The sequence below is a fragment of the Hylobates moloch genome, unplaced genomic scaffold, assembly GCF_009828535.3.
Source record: "Hylobates moloch isolate HMO894 unplaced genomic scaffold, HMol_V3 SCAFFOLD_8, whole genome shotgun sequence".
NCBI lineage: Eukaryota > Metazoa > Chordata > Mammalia > Primates > Hylobatidae > Hylobates > Hylobates moloch.
Genome location: NW_026652283.1, coordinates 43,638,699 through 43,665,207, shown reverse-complemented (window position 1 = coordinate 43,665,207; position 26,509 = coordinate 43,638,699). Strand labels below are relative to the sequence as shown.

At 45.1% G+C, this 26,509-nt stretch overlaps 1 protein-coding gene and 1 pseudogene across 4 annotated transcripts in view; one reads left to right on the top strand and one right to left on the bottom strand.

The window, feature by feature from the left end:
• Positions 1 to 18,441, bottom strand: part of LOC131384044 (syncytin-1-like) — a 77,565-nt pseudogene extending 59,124 nt beyond the window's left edge.
• HIVEP3 (HIVEP zinc finger 3) overlaps positions 1 to 26,509 on the top strand; it is a 523,062-nt gene that overhangs the window by 140,615 nt on the left and 355,938 nt on the right. The gene's annotated exons all lie outside the window — the stretch shown is intronic.

Here is a 26,509-nt window from a genome sequence, read left to right as displayed (position 1 = left end):
GGACTGGATTTTTAATTTTATTTCATTAATTTATTCTTTTAATTAATTTAAATTTAAATAGCCACATGTAGCTAGTGACCACCATTTTGGACAGTGCAAGTTTAGGGAATGTGACACCCAGAAGAATCAAGCCAGATTCAAATTATATTGTTTGGGGATTTTGGGCTATTTATCCTTAATCTGGGCACTTGGTTTTAACAGAGTCAGGATTTGTCAGTTGCATACTCAGGCCTTCAGAAAGCCTCTTGCTGTCTGTTCAGGTGAGGTAGAAGCCACATATGCTGGCTGCAGTGATGGTATCCAGTTTTTAAATTCATCATCCTTTGACCTTCTCCACTAGCACCCTGCCCCTTGTAGCCCAGGCTGCCCTATGGATGACCGGGCACAAATGTGTGAGGTTCAGGGGATCCCAAAGTCAGGGGACCAAGTCCTCTAGTCCTGGGTCTGCCACTTCCTGGCTGGGGTAGTTATTTCACCTCCAGGGATGGATTGAGATTTTGTAGGGCTTGAAGTTTAAGCAACTGGGGGACCTCTTTAAGAAAAAGAATATAACATTACAAATACAAAATTAGGTACCATGGTGAATATTTATTTAGAATAAGAAAATAAATCACATCCAATATAAGTTTTTAAAACCTGACGTGTATCACAAACTTTATAAAATCCAGAAAAATAACAAAATATTTTTATTATTTGCCTGTGAAACCTCCGTAATACCTTTTTCCCTGAATATCTTTTGGCTGAATACACTTTGATCACCTCTTCATATGACAGTGATTTTGTAATTTTTCTAAAGGGAGATTGAAAAGAAAATTTAGTTTTTCTTCTAGCATGATTGACAATATTTATTTTTTATTATTGATAGTTACATTGCATAAAACATGGCTTCAGACACAGACATCCACTTTTTTTGTTTTACTGCCATAGGTTGGATCCTACAATACAGGAATTTTGATAAAATATATTTTGTGTAATTCCCACCAAAAAGGGTATGTTTATAACTGTATTCATTATATTATCAAATACATTTCTGACAGGAGAAAACTTTCTTTTTGGAATAGGCATCAGTGAAAACTAAATTTTCCTTCAATTCCACATGTCCAAAGACTGGAAGAAAGTTCTATGCTCTAGCTTCTGGCTCTGTGTATTTCTTTTTTCTTTTCTTTTCCTTTATTTATTTATTTATTTATTTATTTTTTTGTTTGAAATGGAGTTTCACTCTTGTTGCCCAGGCTGGAGTGCAATGGTGCCATCTCAGCTCACCATAACCTCCGCCTCCCAGGTTCAAGCGATTCTCCTGCTTCAGCCTCTCGAGTAGCTGGGATTACAGGCATGCGCCACCACACCCAACTAATTTTGTATTTTTAGTAGAGACAGGGTTTCTCCATGTTGGTCAGGCTGGTCTTGAACTCCCGACCTCAGAGGATCTGCCCGCCTCGGCATCCCAAAATGCTGGGATGACAGGTGTGAGCCACCACGCCCGGACTGCTCTGTATATTTCAATCCTATTTTTTCTCCCCTATTCTCATGTCTCAGGTGCCAGGTATTGCACCTTTGAGTCTCAAAGCCACTGACTTGTGGAAAGCATAGCTCTAGAAGCCATGGGGACAGCTAGCAATCACTTGACTTTGCATTAACCTGACTGTGAACAATAGACATAAATCCCACTACACCCAAACTAAATTTATCCCCAAATTAACTTTCTCTTATGCTGGATCCCAAAACACCTATAGCTACTGTAACACCACTCAGTATAAACATGAGGGGAAATGTATCAGGAGGAGACATCAGTGTTGAAAGATACAGTGCTTTTCATCAATTGCAGTTATAATATCTTACTATTGCAAATTTCATTTAAAAATTACATGATTCTAAGAATATATTGCTAGGGCCTTGAAAGGGTCCATGCTGGCAGGGCCCTGAAGCTTTCTTCCTTAGCATCACAGTAAATCTGCACCTCACTGCTCTGAGCCTTGGGGGTCTTCATCTTTAAAATGGGAAGAATAGGATCCATTTTATAGAATTATCATGGGTATTCAGTGTGCTGTATTTGAAAGCTTGTTTACTTTGTGCCTGGGAAAGAAATGCTCAGAAACAGGAAGGAAGGAGGGAGGGAGGGAGGGAGGGAGGGAAGGGGAAGGGGAAGGGGAAGGGAAGGGAAGGGAAGGAGGGAAGGAAGGAGGAGGGGAAGGAAAGAAGGAAAGAAGGAAGGAGGGAAGGAAAGAAGGTTTTGTTTTTTTTTTTAACAGAGTCTCACTGTCACTCAGGCTGGAGTGCAGAGGTGATCTCAGCTCACTGCACCCCCTGCCTCTTGGGTTCAGATGATTCTCATGCCTCAGCCTCCTGCATAGCTAGAGTTACAGGCATGTGCCACCATGCCCAGTTAATTTTTATATTTTTAGTACAGGCAGGGTTTCCCCCCGTGTTGGCCAGGCTGGTCTCAAACTCCTGACCTCGAGTGATCTGCCTGCCTCAGCCTCCCAAAGTGCTGGGGTTATAGGCCTGAACCACTGTGACTGGCCTTTTTTTTTTTTTTTTTTCACTAGCCATCTACTTCAAGTACAGTGGCCCGCTTTGAATTCAGTGGCCCCCTACCACTGAGCAGCCCTAGGGGATCCCTAACCCAAATAAGAAATGGGGCTGGAGAGCAAGAAACGGAAAGCTCCCATGAATGAGATCACCTAAGGGAACTTCTGAGTGGTCAGAACTTGGTATTTTGAGTGGTCAGAACTTTGTATTTTTTCTTGAACCAAGTCTTACTGCTCATGACTTTCCCATGCCATATGATTCAGGGAGACTGTGCCTGAGTTATGTGAAGGCCAGAGGAGATTCTGAGCAATATGAGACTGGAACATGGTTCTCAGCTGGTGCAGAGCCTGTGTAATAAGGGACTGCTCTGTGGAGAGCGTGGGTATTGGATGCCTTTGGAATTTGACAGCTGTATCCAATACTCTGCAACAAAATTCCACAATCAGACTTAGATATCCTTGAATCTGAAGAGGAATGGTTGGGCTAAGAGTTATGGTGATGGTAACGAGAGATTCTTTACATTTGAAAGGTGAGTCCTGAGACTCTTGTCCCCGACCTGGGCCTGCCTTCTCTGGCTGCTGCCCTCTGCCAAGTGGGGCAGGTGGGTGAGGCGGGGGGGGGGCTGGAGCAGAGTCCAGGGACAGACGGTAGACTAGGAGGAGCCTGAGGTTGGCAAGGAGCCACTCCTAGACCCCAGTGCAAGCTAAATCTCTCTCAACTCTGCTTTCCTCATTTACAAGTGAGGGGATTGGGCTGGATAGCCTCTAAAATCCCTTCCAATGCTAACCATTTAGGATTTTAAAATTTTGAGTATGTTGGGATTGGCCCACCCTCCACAGCTAACCTTCTGAGGCTGGCAGGATGGGCAGTGGAGGGAGAAACACAAGTTTGCAAACCCCTGATGTCCTCATTCCCCAGTGTCCTTCTGCCTCAGCCACACTCTCCTGCAATCCCAGGATGGTTAGCAGCAGCCGTGATGGCATTTCACAAAAGCAATGCCTGCCCATCCTCTCAGGTGGCAGGTTGCATGTGTCAGTGCTCAGCTGAGCAGGGAAGTGGACCTCTAAACAGTTAGTCTGGTGCAACACCATTTTAAAGATAGGCAAACAGTATCTGCATCTAAATGCATAGAAAATTACTGGAAGGGGCCAGGCATGTAAGGGCTCACGCCTGTAATCTCAAGACTTTGGGAGGTTGAGGTGGGTGGATCACTTGAGGCCAGGTGTTCGAGACCAGCCTGGCCAACGTGGTGAAACCCCATCTCTACTAAAAATACAAAAATTAGCCAGGCATGGTGGTGCGCTCCTGTAATCCCAGCTACCAGGGAGGCTGAGGCACGAGAATCACCTGAACCCAGGAGACAGAGGTTGCAGTGAGCCGAGATTTCGCCACCGCACCGTTCTAGCCTGGGTGACAGAGTGAGACTCCGTCTCAAAAGAAAAGAAAAGTACATGAAGGAATTAATCCAAAATGTTAAAATTGTTTCTCTGTAAAATAATAGGTCACTCCGTTTTTTTCTTAATTCCTTTCTGCTTTGTCCCCTTAAATTTTCTACCTTAAGTATGTATGGTTACAACTTTAGAGTTGGGGGTGGGTGTTTCCAGACGGAGGTGGCTCTGGGACAGGGGTCAGCGACAGGCAGGGAGAAGCTGGCAGCAAAGTTGTGAGAAATAACCTGCAAAGCTGTCAGAAGAGCAGGGTGTGCCAACAGCAACTTGCTGTCACATTCTGCGCCCACCAGTCTGCCTCTGACAGGCATTGAGGGGGCAGGCTCGGTCCTGTGGGGTCACAGGCTCTCTTTTGGCCCTCGAGAGGTAGGCCTTCAGTGAAAGTTCTGGTTCTACTATCAGGTGTACCATTGCAAGTGAGTTGCAGTTCTCAGCCTCAGTTTTGTCATTAGTGTAATGCTGATGTCACCAACCTCACAAGCATTTCGCAGGAGAATGCCTGTGGTCCATAGCAGGAGGTCAGTGGGCATTAGCTGTCCACCCTGTTTCACTCTTATGCTGCTTAGGGGAAGGGTGGTAGGAGACATCTCTTGGCTAGGGGAAGGGCAATCCAGCTCACAGCACTGCAGTCTGATTGTCCAAGCCATTTTCCCAGCAGCTCTTTCACTGCAAGGCACACTTTTCCTGGAGAGTATTTACTGCCAGGACCACTGAGAAGCTGCCCCAGCCTTCCCAGCAGCTCCTGCCAGTCCCGCCCCAGCCAGTCAGTCTCCGTGAGTCTTCAGACCTCCTAGGTTGTCTATATATTTTTTCTTTTTTCTCTTTCATACCAAGTCCTGCAGATTCCTGGGTAGTCTGAATGCTGCCCCTGTATTGTCTGTGTGACCAGGGGACCCCTTGGAATAGTGTCTCTTACTCCATTTAGACTTTGCTTTAACCTCTAAGCCTACTAAATAGCCAGCTGGCTCCCCACTCCTAGACATACCCTTATTTTAATCTAGAATTTCTAGACAGAAAGCCAGTTCAGCCCTGTCTCATATTTTTAAAAATTTGCCTTTAACCCGGCTTACAACATGACAAACCAAAGTTGCAGTGTAGGAAATCGTATCCCAACTCCTGAACTCTAACAGCAAGGATTTAGCAAGACACTTTCCAAATGGAAAGTCAAGTTATTTCATTCCTTCCTCTGTTCCACTCACTCAACAGATATTTCTTGAACACACACTGTAATAACAATAATTCTCATTGATTGAGTGCTTGTTATGTGCCCAGGGGACTTCCAGGAGCTCACAGTCTACTGAGGATACAGACAGGTGATTGTTTCCAATGTGATGAGTGGTATGAGAAGCAAGGTGGAGGCTGCCTTGGAAGTAAGTAAAGAGGGACATTCCTTACCCTTCCTATCAAGCCTAGCTATTAATTGTGTGATGATGTCTTTTTCATGGGAAATCTGCTTCTCCTGCGACTCCTAGTTTAATTATCCCTTCCCAGGTCTACCTAGAGGAGAGGTGACCAGAGCCTTCTGTCCAGAGCTGGGATTTTGAAACTCCTGTCCCATGCAGGGGCTGGGATTGGCCTGGCCACAGTAGGGTCTGCTCAGTTGTAGCCTGCCATCTTCCTTTTCAATTGAAACAGAAAACCAGAAAGTGTCAGGCAGACATAGGGGCAGTCTTTAGGTTCCCTTTCCCTCCCACATGCAGCTCGCAGCTGTTTATCTGTGAGAAACAGGTTTGCCCAGTGGAACGTTTATTTGGTTTCTCTGGCTGATCATGGGAACACACCTGCCACATTACCACTTCCTGAAAATCAAGCAGTTTCTTAGAAAAGGGACATATTCCTTAAAATACATTGTGTGGTTTGGGAGTGAGATACGGTTTCTTGGATTTTTATGATTTAATGTGTCTACAAAAACATTAAGCCACAAGATAAAAATATACTGACTGCCCCTATGAGAAAATGGACTTTCTTTAGGATCAGGGGGCTGGTCATTTTAATTTTTATGCCAAGTTTTGTTACGTTTTCAAGTTTTTGTTTGTTTCTTTTGCCGTTTCTCATCAACCCTCTTATGTTCTGGACATACCACGGGCAGCCATTGGTACAGTTTACTACAGTGAAACTTCTACTTATCAACCCAAATAATTTTGACTGAAGTTTTATAAGAAAAAGGCAAATAATAAAACACATTTTTTAAAAGATCTTAATGTTTACTACCCTAATTTCAGAGCATGCCCTTGGCTGAGTGTATGGTCCTCCTCAATGCTGTACCTACATCTGAAATACTCTACGATAAGAACAGATTGTTCTGCCAAATAGCTGGGAGATAGTCCATCATGTGTCTATTAATAAAGTAGAACTAGATTTATATTTAGTGTGCTATATTTACTAAGGCAGGACTGGGGACCATGAACATTTCGGCAATTTTTTTCAATTGAGTATTTGGAACTGATTACTATGTATTTACCAGAAAATTTGACTAATCAGCATATCCTGTTTTTAGAACTTTCTATAATAACGTTTTCTAATAGGAAGAGAGAGATGAGCAGTGGATAAGAATGTGAAATTTTGGAGTCAGATTGGCCTGGGTTCATATCATGACCCAAATTATGACACCTTGCCCCAGAGACTTGGCCTTTCTCATCTAACTCCTCCTCATCTTCAAAGGGGGCATTGTGCTGATGCCCACCTCTCATCATTGTTGTGAAGATATAGCACAATAATGCTTGAAAAGCAGTCAGCACAAAAGTATTCACCCCTGACCTGTATTAGATGCTGCATAACAACTCATGGTCTTCGTTGCCCTCGTGGTCATTGCTGCTATTGTCTAATCTATCAGCACTGCTGTCATCACCACCATAATGATCATCGTCTATATACTACGGCCTTTGTCACAGCCAAGTCCTTTCTCCAAAGAGGCGTTTACTGGGAGGGACTTGCATCGTGGAATATTGCAATTCAGTATTTCTAGGAAGCTAGGCTAAGATAACACAGGGCACATTCCAGAGTGTTATATTAGAACTAGACATAGTTAACTGGCCTTTATGCCTTAGTTTGGTTATCAAGAAATTTAGATTTAACACCATTGTCTTAGTACTAGAGAATGTGGCCCCTTTTGCAACCTTTTGAAGCATATCGGTATTGATCAGGATTAGGGGATGCTCGCTCCACAGATGCAGGTCTCCCCTCCTTTCCTATTCACTGGGAGATCTGAAGGCAGTGCAGGGAGAGCGAGGAGGCCACACAGAGGTCAGACTCCTCTGTCATGTCTCCCTTTTCAGATGACTGCCTCATGTCTGGAGACCTCGAAAACTGATCTTGAAATCCAGGGCTTGGTCTGTTCAGTGTTTTCTTAAAAATTAAAATAGAATCTCTCAAGGGCAGAAGTCTCCTCTCTTCTTCCTTCTCCTCACCCAAGCCAACGCCACTCTTCCTGAAGGTGACATGGAAATGCACTCAGTAAATGTGTACAAACGTGGTCTATCTAGAGCTCCTGCTGTGTGTTTACAGAGTTGGTGCTGCATTTAAGGAGGACAGAGATGCCTTTGTTGTCATGCTGACCACATTCCCTTCCTGGTAAGCGAAGTACTCACTCCTGATTCAGGCCCCTAGGTTCAAATCTCAGCCCTACCATTTATTAAGAGGATGGGCCGAGCGTGGTAGCTCACTCCTGTAATCTCCCAGCACTTTGGGAGGCTGAGGTGGGGGCACTGCTTGAACCTAGGAGTTCAGGACCAGCCTGGGCAACATAGGGAGGCCCCATCTCTACTTGGGCATGGTGGCATGCCTATGGGTCCAGCTACTCAAGAGGCTGAAGTGGGAGGATCGCTTGAGACTGAGAGGTGAAGGCTACATGGGCTATGATCACGCCACTGCACTCCAGCTTGAGCAACAGAGTGAGACCCATCTCAGAAAAAAGAGAGGACGATCCCAGGCAAGCTAATTATCCTCTTTGGGCTTCATGCTCATGATCTGTAAAATGGGCATACTAATAATATCTATATCATAGGACTGTGGTGAGGTTTAATGGTCAGTATCTATAAAGCACTTAAGACCATACTAGGCACATAAGAAGAACTCTGTGTGAGTTGGCTGTTGTTCTTGGCCTTGCGTTTTTCTTTTAGTAACTACCTGGGCTGTGACTTCCCTGATTTTTCTAAAAAATGAATAAAAATCTGGATTTTCTTGTGATGCAAGGTGTAGAAGAGGAAATAGAAGCAGAGGTTTCACAGTGTGGTACCCCTAAGTCAGAGGTACTTAAAATCAGTTGGATGCACTTTTCTAGGTGGAGGAAACCAGGGACAGAGCAGGCAGAGGTGGACTGAGGAGACAGAGAAGCAGGGTGTTGGCTGGAGGCAGGGAGATGAAGGGAGGACTGCCTTGGAGGCAGTACCAGTACCACTAGACCAGGGTGTTCCTGCTTAATTTAAAGCACGCTGTGAAGTGCTCCAGAGTATGTTAAAGCAGAATTGGCTTTAATTGGCTTCAATACGGAAACTTATATTTTCAGGAAGAGGAGAAGAGAAGATCGTTCAAAACCAAATGGCCACAAGGTATCCTGTGCAGTGGAAAGTTGGGATCTGAGTGTTGTAATCCACTGAGGGGAAACCAACCCTTCTAGGGATTGAGTGTCTCACTTGAGATCTGTCTGGACGACGGAGGGATGCCTAGTATTCCTTGGCGAATGGCACATCCTGTCCAGTTGAGAGAGGCCACCTTCATGTAGGCAATAACTGTGCTGAAAGGGAGACCTCTTCTAGATAGATAACGTCAGGCACCTGGAACAGGTCATGCAAGTCCCCTGCAATGCCAAATTAATCTCAGAGTGTGTTCTCTCCGCTAGGCTGCCCATTGCATGGAGACTTGAGAACAGGCAGGCACTGGGCCTTGTTCACCTCTGGATTTCTAGAAATGCTTAGGTGCATGCATTATACATGGATTATAAATCTGGGATGACCTGGGAAGTAAAACTTAAAAGTGGGGCAAGTGCTGATAGAGCCATCCCCAGGCTTGGAAGAGACAAATGGAGTACGCGGTATCCCTGCCATCACCTGGGCTTGTTGATGGAAAGGAAAGGTAGGACAAAAAGGAAGGAGGGGAGGGAGAGAGGGATGGAGGGAAGAAGAGAGGGAGGGAGATGGGGAAGAAGGAAGGGAGGGAAGAAGAGAGGGAAGGGGAGGAAAGAAGGTAGGGAGTTAGGAAGAGAAAGAGGGAGGGGGGAAGGAGAGGAAGGAAGGGAGGGAGTTAGAGAGAAAGAGAGGGAAGAAGAGGGAGGAGGGAAGAGAGGGAGAGAGGAAGGAAGGAATTCTGCTGTACATACATTCAGGTTAGGCTGATTCAGCTCCCACCTCTGCTGGTGGAATTTATATCCTGTGATGTGTGTGGTGTTTTCTTCTCCTACTCTCTCCCCACCATCAATCTATATTTTATCACTTGCAAAGGTGGTTGTAAACTAAGACAAAATGACCAAATATCACACATTCAGATTTATGCTAATGAAATGTTTAGATAGAATTTTACCCTTTTTTTCTTGTGAAATGGTTGATTTCTGAGCCTTGGGGGTCTGGTTCCATTGAAACACAGCAGGACCCTCATATCCTTTTGGAGAGAATGAAGATGAACCCCTGCAGAATAGAACATCCTTAAAATTGGTAGCTAGGGCCAGGGTTTTTATGTGTTTTAGAGCAAAGTTTCACAAATTGCTGCTCTGTGGGGGCACAGACCTAAATTCTCCTCAGTGCCAACTCATGGTGCTTAATTCGTATTTGTGGATTGCTAGATGTGCAATTAATTAAAAAGCACTCTTAGTTGCGTGGTTCCAAAGAAACTCACTAAGATACCCTGGTATATTTTACAAATAAAATTAGGCTTTGTAGGAGTTGTAAAATTATGTATGTATATTTCTTTAAATCTCATATGCAAGAATAATGTTTCTGAATCCAGTCCTGTTTCCTGTCTCCAATTTATGTCTTCAGCCTTTCTCTATAGCAGTGCTGTTTCTTTGTAAGTGTAGTCCAGGACTAGTTTAGAAATCAGGTAGTTTTGTTGAGTCTGTAGTCGAAAAATTCACTGATTTGGTTTCCAGTTTCTAGATAGTGAACATTAGAAAGATAAGATGAATCCCACCTATTTCCCCACCTTTTATTCTTAGCCTTATAAGTATCTACTTAATAATATTATTTAATATGGGTCTCCTTTAACATGAACCATTGACTATGAAACCCATATGAATTTTACTTTTACCTTTCACAACTGATGGATAATTGCATATTTGGGATATGAGGGCGTGAGATATTGCTGGAGGGTGGGAGGAATGGTTCTGAGGCCCAGAGGTAGAAATACACTTGGTATAGAGCACGAAATTCAACAGGAGTGACTGCAAATACAATACTAGAGTTCATTCACAAATATGGTTTTTGTATCTTCAAATAGCCTTCTATTGAAGGGAAATAGAATTCAGTTAAAATTGCTTGAATCAGGGTGTGAAAGGCTATGAGGAAGAATGGTGTTTTTGTCCAAAACCAAACTCAGAAACATCACAGCTTCAAAAGCCTGTCCTGCCTCCTGGCTGAGTGACAGCAGCAGCCTGAGTGGGGACTGGCCCTGTTGGACATGTGTTCTCTCCCAGAAAGGAATTCCCCCTGCAGAGTCGTGAGGGGTCTGTTCCTCTGTTGTGTGAACCAGACTGTCTTCTGCGGAGGGGTTTGGGTGTTGGCAGAGCTTGGGGAAAGGAGAATCCTGCCTGGAGTCTTAAATTAAGGTATTTCTCCTGGATGAGTTTAAAATTATTAACCAAAAAAGAAAGAAGAGATTTAGGATTTAGCAGGGTGTGTATTCACTAGACTCAAAACCACAGTAACCTCTCAATGCACATGGCCTTCCCACTTCTTCAGTAAGGAAACTGAAACTCGGGAGGGGTTTAGGGCTTGGAGGGAGGACAGAGCAGGGCTTTGAACCCAGGTCTGCAGAATGTGCTGAGTTTTCCTTTTGCTGTTTCCAGGCTGCACAGCAGATAATTTCTGTAATGATACTCATCTCAAAAAACCCAGTTAAAAAGTAGAAAAGATGTAACATATTGTAGAAACATTTCTATCCTAAATGGATACATTTTATCAGGGTTAGTGTTTAACTATTCAAAAAATGTGCTTGGCTGGAGTGGGATAGTTTTCCAAGTGCTGAGTTTCAGTCTTACATTTAAGAGACAATGCTGGGAGATAACATTTTAGAGAGAAAAGAGTCCTGGTTGGGGATTTAGGAGACCTGGGTTTAGTAATAATAACAATAGCAATAATAATAATAATAATAGATAATAATGATAGCAGTAATGTTTGTCAAGCATTGTCTATAGGCCAGGCACTGTTTTATTAACTTTACAAGTATTAATTCACTTAATTCTTATAAAAGTCCTCTGAAACAGGTTCTATTATTATCTTTATTTTGCAGATGAGGAAACTAAGGCACAGAGAGTTTAAGTAACTCGCTCAGAGTTTGACAGCTACCAAGCAGCAGAGTTGGGACTTGAACCCATGCCCTGCAGTCTGACGCAAAGCCCATCTCTTCTCTGTCCCTATCTTCACCTATCTCTTTGCCTCTCTAGGATCCAACACTGTGACTCCCAAAACATTGCTTAATCTGGGATATCATAGACTCAAAAATTTCAAAAACATTTTGGAGAATTATATCAGGTTATCATTTAAAAATTTTTGATGAATACACCTTATTCTTACTATCCTTTCATAAAAGAAGAAAAAAAAACTTAACACTGTCCCCAACAAAATAGAAGGAACATAATCTCAGATTACAAAGCAATCCTTCCCCAAAAAGGAGAGTTGTCCACTTTATAGGAACCCAAACCCAGTTGCTGTTTTGCAGATGTGCCTAGAGTAGCTGTTGTATGTCAGGAGGAGAACAAGACAGACCTAGTTCCTACTCATGTGGAGCTTGCATCCCAGTGGGGCAGAGAGTCGTTTAAAAAGTAAACAAAAAATCACATAATTACAAATTTGTTAGGTGTTTGGAAAGAAATGAGCACAGTCCAGGGATAGAGAATAAAAATTCGCGGAGGGAAGAAGGTGTGGGGCATGTACCCTGCTAAGGCAAGGCTCTCCTAGAGGGGTGGAGACAGCCTGTGCCAGGGACGGGGCATCTGCCAGGCACAGGGACAGCAAGTGTGAGGCCCAGAGACAGGGCAGAGCCTGGGGTCATGAGTAAGGGAAAGGAGGCCCCACAGCTGCTGGAGTGTCCTGAAGCTCGGGGCACAAGAGGAGGCTGCAGAGAGCAGCCCCGTCTAGAGCAGCTCTCAAAAGTCAGCAAGGAGCTTTGATTTTTACTGGAGATACCAGAGGAAACCATTGAGAGGTTTTAAGCCAGGGCATGGCATGGTCTGACTTATATTTCATGGGATAGCTCTGTATGCTGCTGGGGACAGCAGATGAAGAGGGGCCAGAAGGGAAGCCAGGAACCCAGTTGGAAGGCTGTTTTGCAGCCCTTCAAGCCAGAGGCCGGGGGCCAGGAGCAGGATGGATGGGGAGCTGGAGGGGAGCCATGGGAGTCAGTGCGTATCCTAGCAAACAGCACTCTCCAAGCAGGACAGTTCCCAGGCACCATCTACAAAGACAGGGTACAGGGGAGCCTCAAGGGCAGGGCTGGGGCTGAGAGCAGTAGAGCCCTAAAGGCTGAGGACAGGGGAGGGTGCTGGAGCCCTGAAGGAAGGCGCTGCATTGCAGGCAGCAGTCGGGACCTTCGGGAGCAGCCCAAGCCAGGCTGCTACTCTGGCTCTCCCTCTCCTGCAGGGCAGAAGCCTATTTGCTGTCCTCTCCCCCGCTCCATCCCTCCCTGTGACCTGCCAAGGTTGTTCATCGATGTGGTCCTTCCAGGTGAGCCCTGGGCAGAGACAAGTGGCGAGGGCGGGGGCAGATCTGGTGGGAGAAAGGACAGAGCCAGCACCAAGGCCAACCCGAGTTGTGTGTGAGCAGCTGGGAGGATGCAAGCCCTTTTCCTGAGGTGGACACACTGGAGGAGGGAAAGGTAGCTGGGGAGGAGAATCCTTTCCTCAGGGACTGGCACTTGGAGACCGCTGACTAAATCCCTCAGGGCCTCTGTTTGTTTGTTTGCTTATTCGTCTGTAAAATCAGCCATGGGACTGAGTGACTCCACAGTTCCTTCCAGCTGTTTTCTAATGGGATACTATTGAGGGCTTACTTCCTGTACCGTGGAGTCTCTCTTTATCTTCTAGAATCCAGTCCTCCTCACCTGCTGCTCAGATACTGAAACAGAGAGGCCACGGTGAGGGAGGTGGTGGTGAGTTTGGTGGTGGCTTTCTGCAAGGGCAGGAAAGCGTTTGGCAGCTGCCCTGCTGCTGAAGTCTACATTTCAAACCTTAGACGCTGTGAATCTCCTAGAATACTGTCTCTGAAGCCCCAGGTGGTAGACATACCAGGCCCAGGAAGAGGAAGACTTTTCTCTTGACAGGTTTATGTGCTAGCCAGCTAAGCCTAACTCAAGCAGAATTCTCCAAATGAAAGGAAATCAGTGGGCAATCTTCATGCCTTTATTTTGCTTTCCAGACGAACAGGAACATCCCAAGTGAAATCCCAGCAAGTAAATGCATTTCCTCTCCCCTCTCTTGGCTCCTTTTAAAAACCCAGTGAATAAGAATAAAAAATGCAAATAGGCACTTCTGTGATCTAGTTCATTTCAATGATAAGGGAACTTTAAGGCGGTTAGCTATATTTCTGATTGCTTTCTAAGACAAGAAGGAATGGTTTCAGTGAAGCCAAGGGAAATCCGCTCTACACAGGAGTCATTATGAACTCAGGTGGGAGGCAGGTGGCTGTGCTGGCCCAGCAGACACTGGGGCTACTGCCCCTTCCTGGAGCAGTTGAGAGTGTGGAGGAGAAGGGAAGGGAGGGTGGGAAGGAGGGCCTGCAGCTTCTTCCTGACCCCAGAATGAAGCAAGTACAAGGCTGCCTGGGCCAGTTACTCTGAGAAGCTTCTCCATCTTCTGGCAGAGGGGTTCCTCATTTCCCCTGGACCCTACGGTTTGATCTCTTGAATCCCACTCTTGAATTCACTTTAAAGCTTCAAAGCTCTGGGATTCTCTGATATGAGGAATTCTAATGCCCCTCCTTCCTTCTGTCATTTTTTCCCTCCTTCTTCCTTTCTGAAGGTAGTGAGATATTCTGGAAGAGAGTTAAAGAGAATTGCTTCTCCCTCAGAAACCAAGATAAAGCCAGTGTGAAAAACACAAGTCAGTGAGAATACAGAAAACCTAAATTTATCTAATTTCAGCTTAGTGTCTTGGGAAGTTATCTCGTGTAAAAGTGTCATCACCTCTGAAATAATGTAGATCAGTGGTTGTTTTGTAAACATATAGGTTTTTGTAGTTTCCATCCTAATTATATGACATGACGTTAAATGATGCTTTTCCTGGCCTTAGCTGAGGCCCAAAGCTGAGAACAGTGGGTGCCAGGACCCCCCAAATTCTAAAAGGAGATGCTAGGTTATCGGTGCCTGGGCCAGCTGAGTGCATGTCCCTGGGGCCTAGTGGTACCCCCAAGTCCTGTCTCTCCTAGAAAAGTCTGCTGGCAACAGGTTAGTCAGGACTACCTCTGAAGGCAGATGAAGAGAGGAGCACTGAAGGGGCTGCACGTCCACTGAAGGTGGGGTGAAGGTGGCCATTTTCCTGTGGGTGAAGCAAGCACCAGGGGAGGCATCTGGCTAGAGCAGTCCTGAGCAGACCCCGCCTGGGAAGCTGCCTGCCAGCCCCTTCAGCAAAGCAGCCCCCATGTGCTTTCAGATGCACTACATTTTCTTTCCTCTCGTTTCCTTGTTCCCTTGTAAAATCTAGTAAGTCCTTTAACAGTAAATCAATTGATCATTTCTATTATTCAGGATAAATCTGACATTTTCCTAGAAAGTTAAACATGCACAGCATATGACCCAGTGATTTTACTCCTAGGTATTTACTCAAGAGAAGTGAACACATGTGTTGGCGGAAGACTTGTACGTGGATGTTCATAACAGCTTTATTCAAAATAGTCCAAGACTAAAACCAACCCAAATACCCATCAACTGGGGAATGGATAAGCAACTTGCAGTCCACCCAAATAGATATTATTCAGTAATAAAAAGGAACAAACTACTGACACATGCATCAACATGCATGGATTTTCAAAGCATTAGACTGAAAGAAGCCAGATGTCAACGAGTATATATATTGTACAATTCCATTTACATGAAATCCTAGAATAGGCAAAACTAATCTATGGGGGGAATGTCAAAACTATGGTTGCCTTGGGGTGGGATAGAGGGAGATAAGAGCAGGGGCTAACCGAGAAAGAGTGTGTTAAAGCAAACTACATATGGCCTGAGAAGGACTCCGTACTTCTATATTTGAGTTCTTGTGGATGAATTGCAACCTAGCTTAATAGGTAGACAAGATTTAGGAGTATGTGCCTGTAACAATAGCTGGGTCTTGGCCAATCCCAGTGGCCATACTTCAACCATTTATAAACTGCTGAGTGTTCAAACTGTGTTTAAGTAAGGCAAATGCCAACTTGTAACCAATCCTGCCACTCTGTACCTCACTTCTGATTTCTGTACTATGTCATTTCCCTTTCTTTTGTCTATAAATCTTCTTCCACCACTTGGCTGTGTTGGAGTCTTTGAATCTGCTGTGATTCTGGGGCCTGCCTGATTTGTGAATCATTCATTTCTCAATTAAACTCCTTTAAATTTAATTCGGCTGAAGTTTTTCTTTTATCAAGGATGAGGGAACTTTCTGGCATTATGGAAGTTTTTATATCTTGATTAGGGTAGTGGTTACTTGGGTATATACATTTGTCAAAACCCACTGTTCACTTGAAATGGTCACATCTTACTGTATATAAATTATACCTCAATACAACTTATTTTTATAAAGAAAACTAACATATAAAATAAAAGTTTTCTTCAAAAAAATGACTCGGTATAAAGAGATCTGGTGGTCTTGGGCTCATCAATGTAGCCAAGGTTTTGCATTATCAGCAGCTGAGGATTTTGAGCTTCTTGATGTAGCCCTATTCTTGTCTTTTATCTACGGGTTCCTGCTAACTCATTGAAGATTGTTCTATGAAATCATTGATAAGACATTTGAACTGATTTAATTGTCGAGTAATGCACAGATTCTTGGATAATGTTTCACGTAGATAGTGAAATTATCCTGCTATCTGGTTATTTCAGCAGATCAACCTGATCCCACCCTCTGTGGAAACATGTTCATCATCTTATTCATTACCAGGAGAATTCTGCATCTACATTTTCATTGTTCACTTACTGTTTAAAGATCTCAGAGATAATTGTGTATAATTAATTTCAGTTGCATGAAGCAACTCCTGTTCACTTCTGCATTTTATTCTTCTGGGGCTAGCACATATGCTAGATAATATACTTTGGAATATGCAGGGGTTTTTTTAGCTTTAAATGGTATTCATTGTAAATTAACACAGTGAGCATTTTCTAAGCTTTCAATGCATGTTCGTCATTGTGCTGGGCACTGTGGGGTGTATCAAATCAAATCCCAGACTCCAGTCCTGGAGAAACCTTGAGTGTTTGTTTGACCTGGCCCTTAATTTCAGATGGGTAAGGCATCATAATCTCTATAGGTAAAGCAGTAAGTCTGGAAGTTGGAGTAGATAACCCATCCAGCCACCTGCCTTTGAATTACTTAATTTTGTAATACGAAATCTTGGAGATTTGGTCTGAGTGGTTTGTGAATTTAGTGACAGTATGTCCAACTCCTTGGTTTTAACCCATCTTGTTCCCATTCTTCCAGAAAATAAAGACAACTGACATTTAGTGAGTACTTAGCATGCGCCAGGCACTGTTCTAAGCAGTTCAGGTGTCGTAATCCATTTACTTGTTAATGAAATTATCTGAAGCTGATATTCTTATTCTCAATTTACAGCTTTAAAAACTGGAAGACAGGGAGGTTAAGTTGCTTGCCCAGAGTCACGTAGCTGGTCAGTGGAGGGGTCAAGACTAACCCAGATAGCCTGGCTCTATCCACACTCCCCTCAGCGATAACCCTATGCTGCTTCTGCCAGTCCCAGGATAACACCTGCAAGTTCTGTCCTCTAGCCTCTACCAAGAGGCTGCCCCTCAGGGAGAGTAACTTTCTTCCTGTTGTCTTACATCTTGTTGTTTTCACTTACTGATAGATTAATAAATAAAACAATTTCCCTTGTTAAATTTAAAAGTCATATTGATTGTGACATCAATTATCCCTGTGTAAAGTAGACAGCAGGGTGCATTTTGGAATTTTAGAATATGAACAGAGCTTTCAAGTGCCTTCATTCATTCATTTGTACGTTCACTCGGCCAGTATAGACAGGATGCCTACTATGTTGCACGTACTGTGTCAGGCGCTGGGAATGAAATGACACATCAGATACAATCTCTGTCCTTTTGGAACTGACAGTTTAGGGAGGATGACAGACAGTAAATCAGTATTGTGCGTGTGATTATTTAATTACAACGTTGAAAAGAGAGAGTGATAAGTCGAATGTGACTCATACTAGGGGGTCAGTAATCACTTGTTGAATGGATGAGTCAGTGAATAAGTGAATGAGTCACCCAATCTAGTGTTGGGGGGCTTTTTGGGGGGAAGTGATATTTCAGCTAAGGTCTGAGGCATGAGCAGGGATCAGCCAGATGAGGACGGTGGGGTGGGGAGGGACTGTCACCCCTGCAGCACCTTCCCTTCTTGGGGTCCTAGGGGCACTACATTTGGGATGTCAGCAGTCCCAGGGTCCTTATCTCAGGACTGACACTTGAGAAAAGCCTCCTCTTTTAGTCAGACGCACTCACATTCTGCTCCGTTTCAAATCTGTTTAGACATTGTTTAGGCCATCTCTTTATTGTTTGTCCTCCAAAAGTGTTACTTGTAAGATTTGTTCCTTAATAATTTATATTTTTATGTCTGGGGCCAATATGTTTTCTCCAAGAGGAACACATTTCAATGTCACGATGAAAGCTAATGGGAGAAGCCTTTTGTTCTACAAAAATTTTCTTTATTTTTTCAACTTTATTGAGGTTATAATTGATATAAAAAAACTGTACATATTTAATGTGTACAGTCTAATGAGTTGGGACATATGCTTACACCCATGATGCTGTCACCACAGGCAAGGTAATACACATATCCATCACCTGCAAGAGTTTCTGTGTGTCCCTTTGTTTCTCATTTTGTTTTTTTCAAAAATTTACTTTATAGGATGATAGAACACATGTGCTCCATAAAGAAAAACACTGTGCGTGGAGATAACCGTCATCAAATATGGAAGCCTTTGAGTTGAATGTGGGTTTTGTACTTTGGTGTCTCACATGTGGCTTCATCAGTCTTTTCTGTGTCCTTGGCATCTGTTCTCAGATGTAGCTGCGTCAGACTCTGTGTCTCCTCGCTGGGCACTGACTGGTCTGGGGCCTCCATGGCGTGTGTTCTTCTCACACTGAGTGGGGTTTCCGTTTGTCTCTTGGGGAAAGGAAGGCAGTCACCTTTAGTTTGCATCTCTTAAGGGCAGTTGACATCCAGGGCAGGCGAATTCTCTTAGCTTTTTTGATCCCTTGCTTGTGACACACAGATTTCTCCATGTGAGGGTGTGACTTCCTTAAGAGCATAGTATTTAGTAATGAGCATTGTCTTTAGTAATGAGCATTAGCCTAGAATGGAACTGTCCCCAAATCCTCAACAACCATTGCTTTGAACCCCACCTTTGCTGGGAACAAGCCTTCTGACCTCAGGCAAATCATTTCACATTCTGAACTATTGCTTCCTCACTTACAAAAGGGGAGAAATTCCTATTTATTGAGCAATTAATGTGCACAGTCATTATGCTTTAGCTGTCTGTTTTGTTTTAATTGTTCACTTAAGCCTTACAACAATCTTATGAAATAAGTATTAGTATCCCCAATTAACAGATGGTAAAGCTAAGGCCTAGAGTACTTGGTACCATGTCCAGAATCAGACCACCTAGAGATGGCAGTGTCGGGATTTGAAACCCAGACCTCTGCTGAGCAAGCCCATGCTTTCTCTTTCCTCGCTGTGCTCATGTGAGGGTGGTCGTGGTGAGTGCGGGAGAGCCACGCGCAGGTGTGCTCTAAACCATAAAGCGATCGTTTGTTGTTTTCCCCTGAGATAATTGACTAGTTCAGTTGGAATATGAGTTTGTTGTTATTGCTTTAGGGTTGAATACAAACAAAAAATTGGAGACTGCTGTCTCCAGGGGTGTATCTGTTTTCAGTGTCTTATCAGTTCATCTGGCTACTAAGGTGGGGGAGGAGGGGACTTAAGAGCAAAAGACTTATTTGCATAAAAGTATCCAAGTGCAAATTGATACACAGTGTCATGACAGTGCCACCATCTCTCACCCATCAGTAGGGCATCTTGTCCCCATGCATTCTCCAAATATTTGTGTATTTGTACAGCACCTACCCAAGGCTGACACTGGGCCCTGGAGTGTAACATTGAAGTCAGACTCTATTTGACAGAGCTTATATTTGAGTGAGAAAAAGAAGACCAAAAAAAAAAAAAAAAAAACCCATAAAATATTATATAACTACTGATGGTGTTCAGGGCTAAGAAGAAAAGCAGGGTAGGAAGGAGGCCAGTGTGGCTGGAGTTAGTATCAGCTAGGGGAAAGAGGAAGCACTGAGGCCGGCCAGGTGGCCCTGCAGGCCAGTTGGGGCTCAGCAGGTCAGTGATGGGACCTGGATGACCATGATGGGTGGCTTTCACTGCTCAGAGACATTGGCTTTTATTTTGAGTGAGATGGGAAGCCTCTGGGAGCTTTTGGAAGGGGATGGGGGAGGGCAGAGATGGAAGCAGGGAGTCCAGATAGGAGGCTGTGGCTGTGTTCCAGGTGATAGCCTTAGAGGGGCAGGAAGTTATTGGATCCAGGCTCTGCCTCCAGATAGAACTGACAGCATTTACCTTGGTCTCCCTGCTCTGAACCTACACAGGAGGTGTGGGAGGAAGAACCCAAGTTAGGCCATTTACCAGATGGCACCTTGTAGTGGAGAGATGGTGGACAAGGTCGCATGAGTATGGGCAGGTGAGACCTTGAGGTGAGGCCAGCAGGGCCTTGTGCTTCCACGGTTAAGCACGAGGGAGACAGAGTAACTCATGATCCATGCAGCATATTTTCTCATTGAAATGCCTACAGCAAGGAGGCCATCCTGCGGTCTAGTACAGGTGCCATGTGCAGCTGGAATGAGTCTGGAGGAGTCAGGCTAGAGAGGGAAGGTGGGGAGGGGCTGTTTGGTGAGGCCTCAGCATCTTCCTCTAGGAGGGGGTCTGCAAACTGCAGCCTGCATGTGAGCCAAATTTGCCTGTTGCCTGTTTTTATGTAGCGCCTCAAACTAAGGATGATTCTTACATTTCTAAAGAGTTGTAAAATAAAAACATCGAAGAAGATGGTCCGTAACCGTTTCTGGCCCTTTATAGAAAAAGCTTGCCAATGCCTGCTGTAGGCACATGATGGCCAGGACAAGGAAGCCCCATCCACCTCATCTCATGCCACTCCTGGAGAGTCTCAGAGGCTGGCTCTGAGCTAGAAATGCCCACTGCAGAACAGCTCTCTACCTGGAGTTCCTGCTGGAGTGTCCCCTCTCTAAGAGAGAGAGTGCCCAATAACCACTGGAAGCTTGAGTGATGATTGGAAAGACTGGCCCTGGCTGTCCATCATGGTGGTGGTGAGGATGCAGAGGAATGACAGAATCATATATTTTGCAAGCTTTAAAGATGTCTGTTTTGCCTGTTATGCCTGAAATACTCAGAAGTTCCTCTTTCTGTCGTAGGTATCCTGACATTGAGTGTCCTTGAGACACAGTCAAGGTTTAAGTCAGGACATGGGCATTGAGCTGGGACATTAGCATCTTGTCCAGATTTTTCAGTGATCTGTAAATGACCTTTAGCATGCCAGGAGCTCCCTGTGCTCTGCAGCTGCTGACTGTACCGGGGTGATTTGCTGGAGGAAAAGACTAGGCTCATGCTCCTTTGAGTGCCTGATGGTCAGAAACTGAGCCAAGAGAAGGCTGATTTGGAGAAGAGGAGGAGGTAGCTGGGGAAGAGAAAGGAAAGAAACTGGGGAAGGACAAAGGTTACCTTTTTAAACCAACCTGACCTTCTGCTCCTGGCAAGCAGGCTGGTCCTGGGTCCAGATCCAGTGAGTCCCACAGGGAGCAGCCAGGTCCACTGCGAATCCTTGGCAAACAGCCTGCCCTAGAAAGTGGAGTGCACTGCGTAGAGGCCCAGGAGTCAGTACAGGCAGTGGCCTGGCCTGGGGCTGACCCTGAGCTGCAGGTCACCCTAACCTGTTTGCCTTCCCGCTCTGGCTAGAGAGAAGAGAATCTTTGGCTCTTGAAGGTTGCTAATGCAGCAGCTGCAGTGGTTTCCACTATGCAGCCCCTGTCCCTGAAGCTGGGGTGGAGGACCAGCCTCTGAGGAGCGGTGGCCTGGGGAAAGGGGCTAGAGCCTGACCCCTCCCTGCAGATGTGTCCATCACCATCTCTCTCAGTCCCAAGGCAGCTGCACCCCCCACTTTGACCACTGCTGGTGTAAAGGGTGCTGAAGATTGCTGAGACTCCACTGTGGATCTGCCTGGTGTGAGGAAGTTGGCCTCGGCTGGATAGTTATCCATCTCTCTGTCTTGTTAATGGACAGTAGGGCCCAGTTGCCAGCTGCCATCACAGCAGCGGGGAGAGAAGGCACAGAAGGCCTCAGATTTCGATGCTCCCTTCTACCATAAAAGCCTTGTTAGTTTACTCGTCAAGTCTTTGGGACCTATTTATGAGCTCAAAGCTCTGTGTTTATGTGGTTTTTTTCCTTTTTGCCAAATCCCAAAGCTACATGTAATGGACAGATGGTGTTAACCTTGGTATTAGCTCATAGTTAAAGCTGTTGCACTTTGTCCTCCTTCTTGCTATTGCTGTAAATTTTAACTTTTAAGACTTTTAAAAAATAACAGCAAATATAACTTCCTGTAAACTAATTAGGCTTGAGTCTACGCCTACATAGGAATTCACAAATTGTATTCAAATCTAGAGTTCCCTGGTCATTTCTTACTTTGCTTCAAAATAGTTCTCATCTCTGCAGAGCACATTCAAACAGTTTCCCCACATTATTTCCAGTGGAAGACCCAGCACTCAGAGATGCCCTTCCTTAAAGGTAACCAGAGGAAACAGCGATAACGCCAGGACCTAAGAGCGTGTCTGTGTCTTCCATCAGCCTGCAGTGTGGGATGTGACAGCTCCCCTGAGCATATTCTGAGGGGAGGGGCTAGATGACAGGGGTGGCTGTACTTCTGTGAGACCTCAGGATTCATGGATTCAGCCCCAGCTGCCCCTGCTATCACCGCCAGAGGTGGCAAATGGCATTTGACAGGTGGGCTGTACGGTGGGTCCAGCTCATTGGTGATACCCCTTGGTAGGACCAGATCTCCTGTCTGTCCCATCTGACCCTTATTGCTCCTAATCTTTGTTTAGCCCCAGCTGCTGTTGTGGCTGTGACTATTATAAAAGATGGCATGAAGGATGATATGAGGAAGGGCTTTAATTTTGCAGGCTACCATGGATAGAGTGAATAAAAAAAAATAGATCCAAGTGTCTACATTGAAAAGATGTTTGAGTTAACCCCATAATGGGGTCAAGTCCAATGATGGGATGGTTTGTGTACTTCATGACAAGCTCCTTCACCCTTGCTGTTTAACTGTCCCAGCCTCAAAAACTGGCAGGAAGCACAGTGCTCTCATTAATCTCTGCAAGACCTCCCTGGGAAACCAGATTAAGGAGCTCTGTGAAGAGAATCTGCTTATCAACATACTGATGAATGGGCTGGGTCAAGGGTGAGAGTCAGAGACAGCCAGCGCTGAAGTGTAACCGCCTTGGATTAGAGTGGGTCGTTCTGTCTTTATGCCACTGTTAGCTGCTAAAGCAATTTGCAATCTGGACCTGATGCTCCTTTGATAGTCTTTCTTATCGAGAGTGTTTCCATGGGCCAGCTACCATTCAGCTGTGTCACTGGTTAGCTGCTGTCAACACATCTGTGAATTCCTTTCCATCCTGACAGAAGCAGTTTATCCATTCTGCATATCCGGAGGTTCTCCTTATGACTCAGAGCCCCTCTGAGAAGAGAAACAGGTGAGCCAGGTGGTCTACTTACACATGTTCCAGTGCCTGGTTAGGGTAGTTCCAGCTCGTCTGTCTGAAAGTTGCCCATGACAAACTATTTATGGAGTAAGTAGGAGCATCTCTATGTGAAAGGACCAGCCTGAAGATGGCCACAGCTCCCTCCTTGATCTGTTCTTTCTGGGGCTTTAGAAATGGTGAGAAGTCACACTGGTTTTCTGCATCTTCATTTTCTTATCCATAAGAAGTAGGATGGGGAGATGATCGTCCTCTAAGTTTCTGTAACCCTCCAGCTCTCCGCTTGCTACACGCACCCGAATGTGAATGGTTTCTTCCCTCTCCTTCCCCTCCCTGTGTACCTGACCAGGGTGCTATAAACCTAAAGGAAATTTGGAAGGAAGGGAAGAAAAGGCCTGTCCCAATCCTGAGCCCCTGGGGAATCTCCAGTGGAAGAATTTTGAGAGCCTGTAGGGGAGAGCGGATGGGAAAGAGGGGAAGATGCGGAGCCAGAAGGGGCTGCCACTTCCTTTCGGTGCAGGGGATGGAATCTTCACCTCTCTCCACATCTGGTTCCAGGATGGATGATTTAGGGGGAATTTTCTGCAGATGGCTGATCCCATTCAGAAATTCTTCTTAGCTTCTATCAATAGTTGCGGCCCTTCTTAATCTGGATGTATTTGCTCATTTCCTGCAATAATCAGTTCTCACAATCGTAAATTTTAGAGCCAGGGAGAAACTTAGAGGCCAGCTTCTTAGCTTCAGCTTGACAGATAGAGAATAATGGACTACAAAAATTTAAATGACTTGTCCAAGGTCACACAACCAATTAATTGAGAGAGGTAGAAATACTAAGGTCTAATTTATATACAGTGAAATGTACAGCTCTTATGTGTGCTGTTAGATCAATTTTGATGAACTCATGCACATATGCAGCCCACACCTCCACTAGAGAACCAGAATTAGAATCATGCTGTTGGCTACAAATGCAAAAGTACAGAAGGCATAATGCAAAAGTACAGAAAGCATAATGCCCAGTGGGATTTCAGCTTCCATTTGGGAAGACCTTACTTTCCCTGAAGGTCCGGTCCCCACTCCCTGAACTGGCACATGGTATCACCTCCCTTGCCTTTCTTCTCTTGTCTCATTCCCAGAACCTGTATTATTTTTGAGCTGGAGTTCAGATGTCTTCCTAGTTTGGGCAGGGTTGTCTAGGAAACTAGAAATAACTGCAGATTCCAGGCTCTACGGATCAGGTGATCCTTGGCTCCTCTCTTCAGAGCCATGTTAATTCCTGCCATCCTTTTCCAGCGTTCTCTGCTTTTTCCTGCCCTTACGTTACTGGGATCACCCCCACCTTACGCAGTTTACTTTCAGCTCCCCAGCAGAAGCAGATCTGACCCTGCAGCTTAACTTCCCAGGAGGCAGCTGCTGGTAGCAGTCGATGCTGGGTGACATGTGCACAGATGACTCTGCGTCTGGGAATGTATGTGACAGTGGAGGAGGAACGCCTGTGAAATTCCACTCCTGTTTGACTCATCCTTGCCTTCCAGGAACTGGAGGAGGTGTGCATTTGAGACTGTTCAAGTCCATTTCACCTTAAGCATTGCTCTTGTGTGTGTGTGCATTCATTGTTTCCTTCCCTCCCACGGCCATTCAGAATAACTGCAGCTGTGAGCCACTGCACTTGGGGTTACCATCTGAAAGGGAACCTGCTTATCTTCCGTCTATATCTGCTAAGTGAGAAAACTTGTCTCTACATCACCAAAGCTGGGCAGTGATGACATCCCCTTGTTTTCAGGGATCTTTATTTGATTCCCTTGCCTGACTCCTAAAACCTAAGTCTCTGACCTGCCCTCCAATTCTCTTTTCACAACAAGCTGCCTGTCTTTGTTAAGATCTGTGGCCCACAGTCCTGTTGAAACTGTAGTTCATTTCTTAGACTCCCAGCGTGTGTAAAGAAATAGGAGGCAGGAGGCAAGCTTGGAGGGAATGGGAAATGTTGACAGCCGTGCAGAAATGGGTGGGGAGAGATGCATGCCAGGACGTTTGCAGTGGCTTGGGGGTGGAGGCAGAGGAGGTGCTGGGTGGCAAAGAGGAGGGAAAGAGAGGGGAGAGGGGAGGAGAAACGAAAACAATGACTCAGTTCTTACACATTGAAGCATGTGCATAAGTGTGAAAATAACTAAGCCCTACAGTATTTCAGCAGAAGGAAGGATTAGAGTTCTGGATTTCTGAGGATTTCTATCTTGTTCTCATGACTGCTCTTAGCTTATGGTCAGATAAATGTTAGGGGAGCATCAACAGAAGGAGCAAGAGGGGTGGAAAGGAGTGCAGAGCCCACACTCGTTGCTTATTTGTTTGGACAGACAGCCATTTCATTGGTGGATAAAACTTCGCTTAACTTGTTAACTCCCCTTTGAAATGAGTAAGCATTGTCCACAGCCTCGTGCTTCCAGTTGGTGCCACCTTTGGGTGGTCTGACCTTTTTAAGTTCTTGTAAAGCTGCTCGAACCTGTGTCTTAATGTCTGACAATGCCACCTCCACCTCACGTCCCCCAGGTTTTAAAATTCAGAACTGCCCCTGCCTCATCCTTCATCCGCCCCTCGGCCAAATTTGTTTCCAAGCCCTTTAGATATTTGCTTTGTGGTATCTTGCAGATCTGTTTCTTTCTCTCCCGTTGCCAACACCGTGGCCAGCCTGGTCTACACTGTAAAAGCTTTCTAATGTTCTCATCACCTCTCATCTAGGCTGCATCCCCACAAAAAGCTAAAGTCTTGAAGTTTTTATTTAATTATGTTAATCTGCTGTTCACAAGTCTCCAACTGCTCCCTGCAGCTTATTGGAGAAAGCCCAAGCTTCTCTGTGTGGGATTCAGACCTCTCTGAAATCTGGCCTCCTTCCTTCCTATCAACGCTCTCATCTCTGCCTCCCTTGCACAAATCCTCCTCCCAGGGCTGGGAATGCAAGCAGCATGTGCAGGATGCAGAGCCTGTCTCATGCGGCTCTCACAGTCTCCCCATATCCCCAGAGGCCAGCTCACTTCTTAGCCACCTGCCTAAAATTTCCCCACCCTTCAAGGTAAACTCAATCCATTTTCCCATAAAGGCTGACCTGCGTCCTCCTGATAATGCCAGCTGCCCTCTTGGGCCTCTAGCAGAACACACTCCTGGATTCTTTGTGCCTTGATTTACCATATTGCCAGCTACCATTGTGAATCTCATCTCCTTGGTTAAATCATAAGCCCTTAGAGTAGAGCAACTAGATTGTTCTTTTTTCATTTCTTTTTTATAACCCTAGTTCTTGGCCCAGTGCAGTGTGCTCACAGGCCTCCGTGAATTATTTTGGAAGAATTAAAGTGGACTTCTCGAGCAAG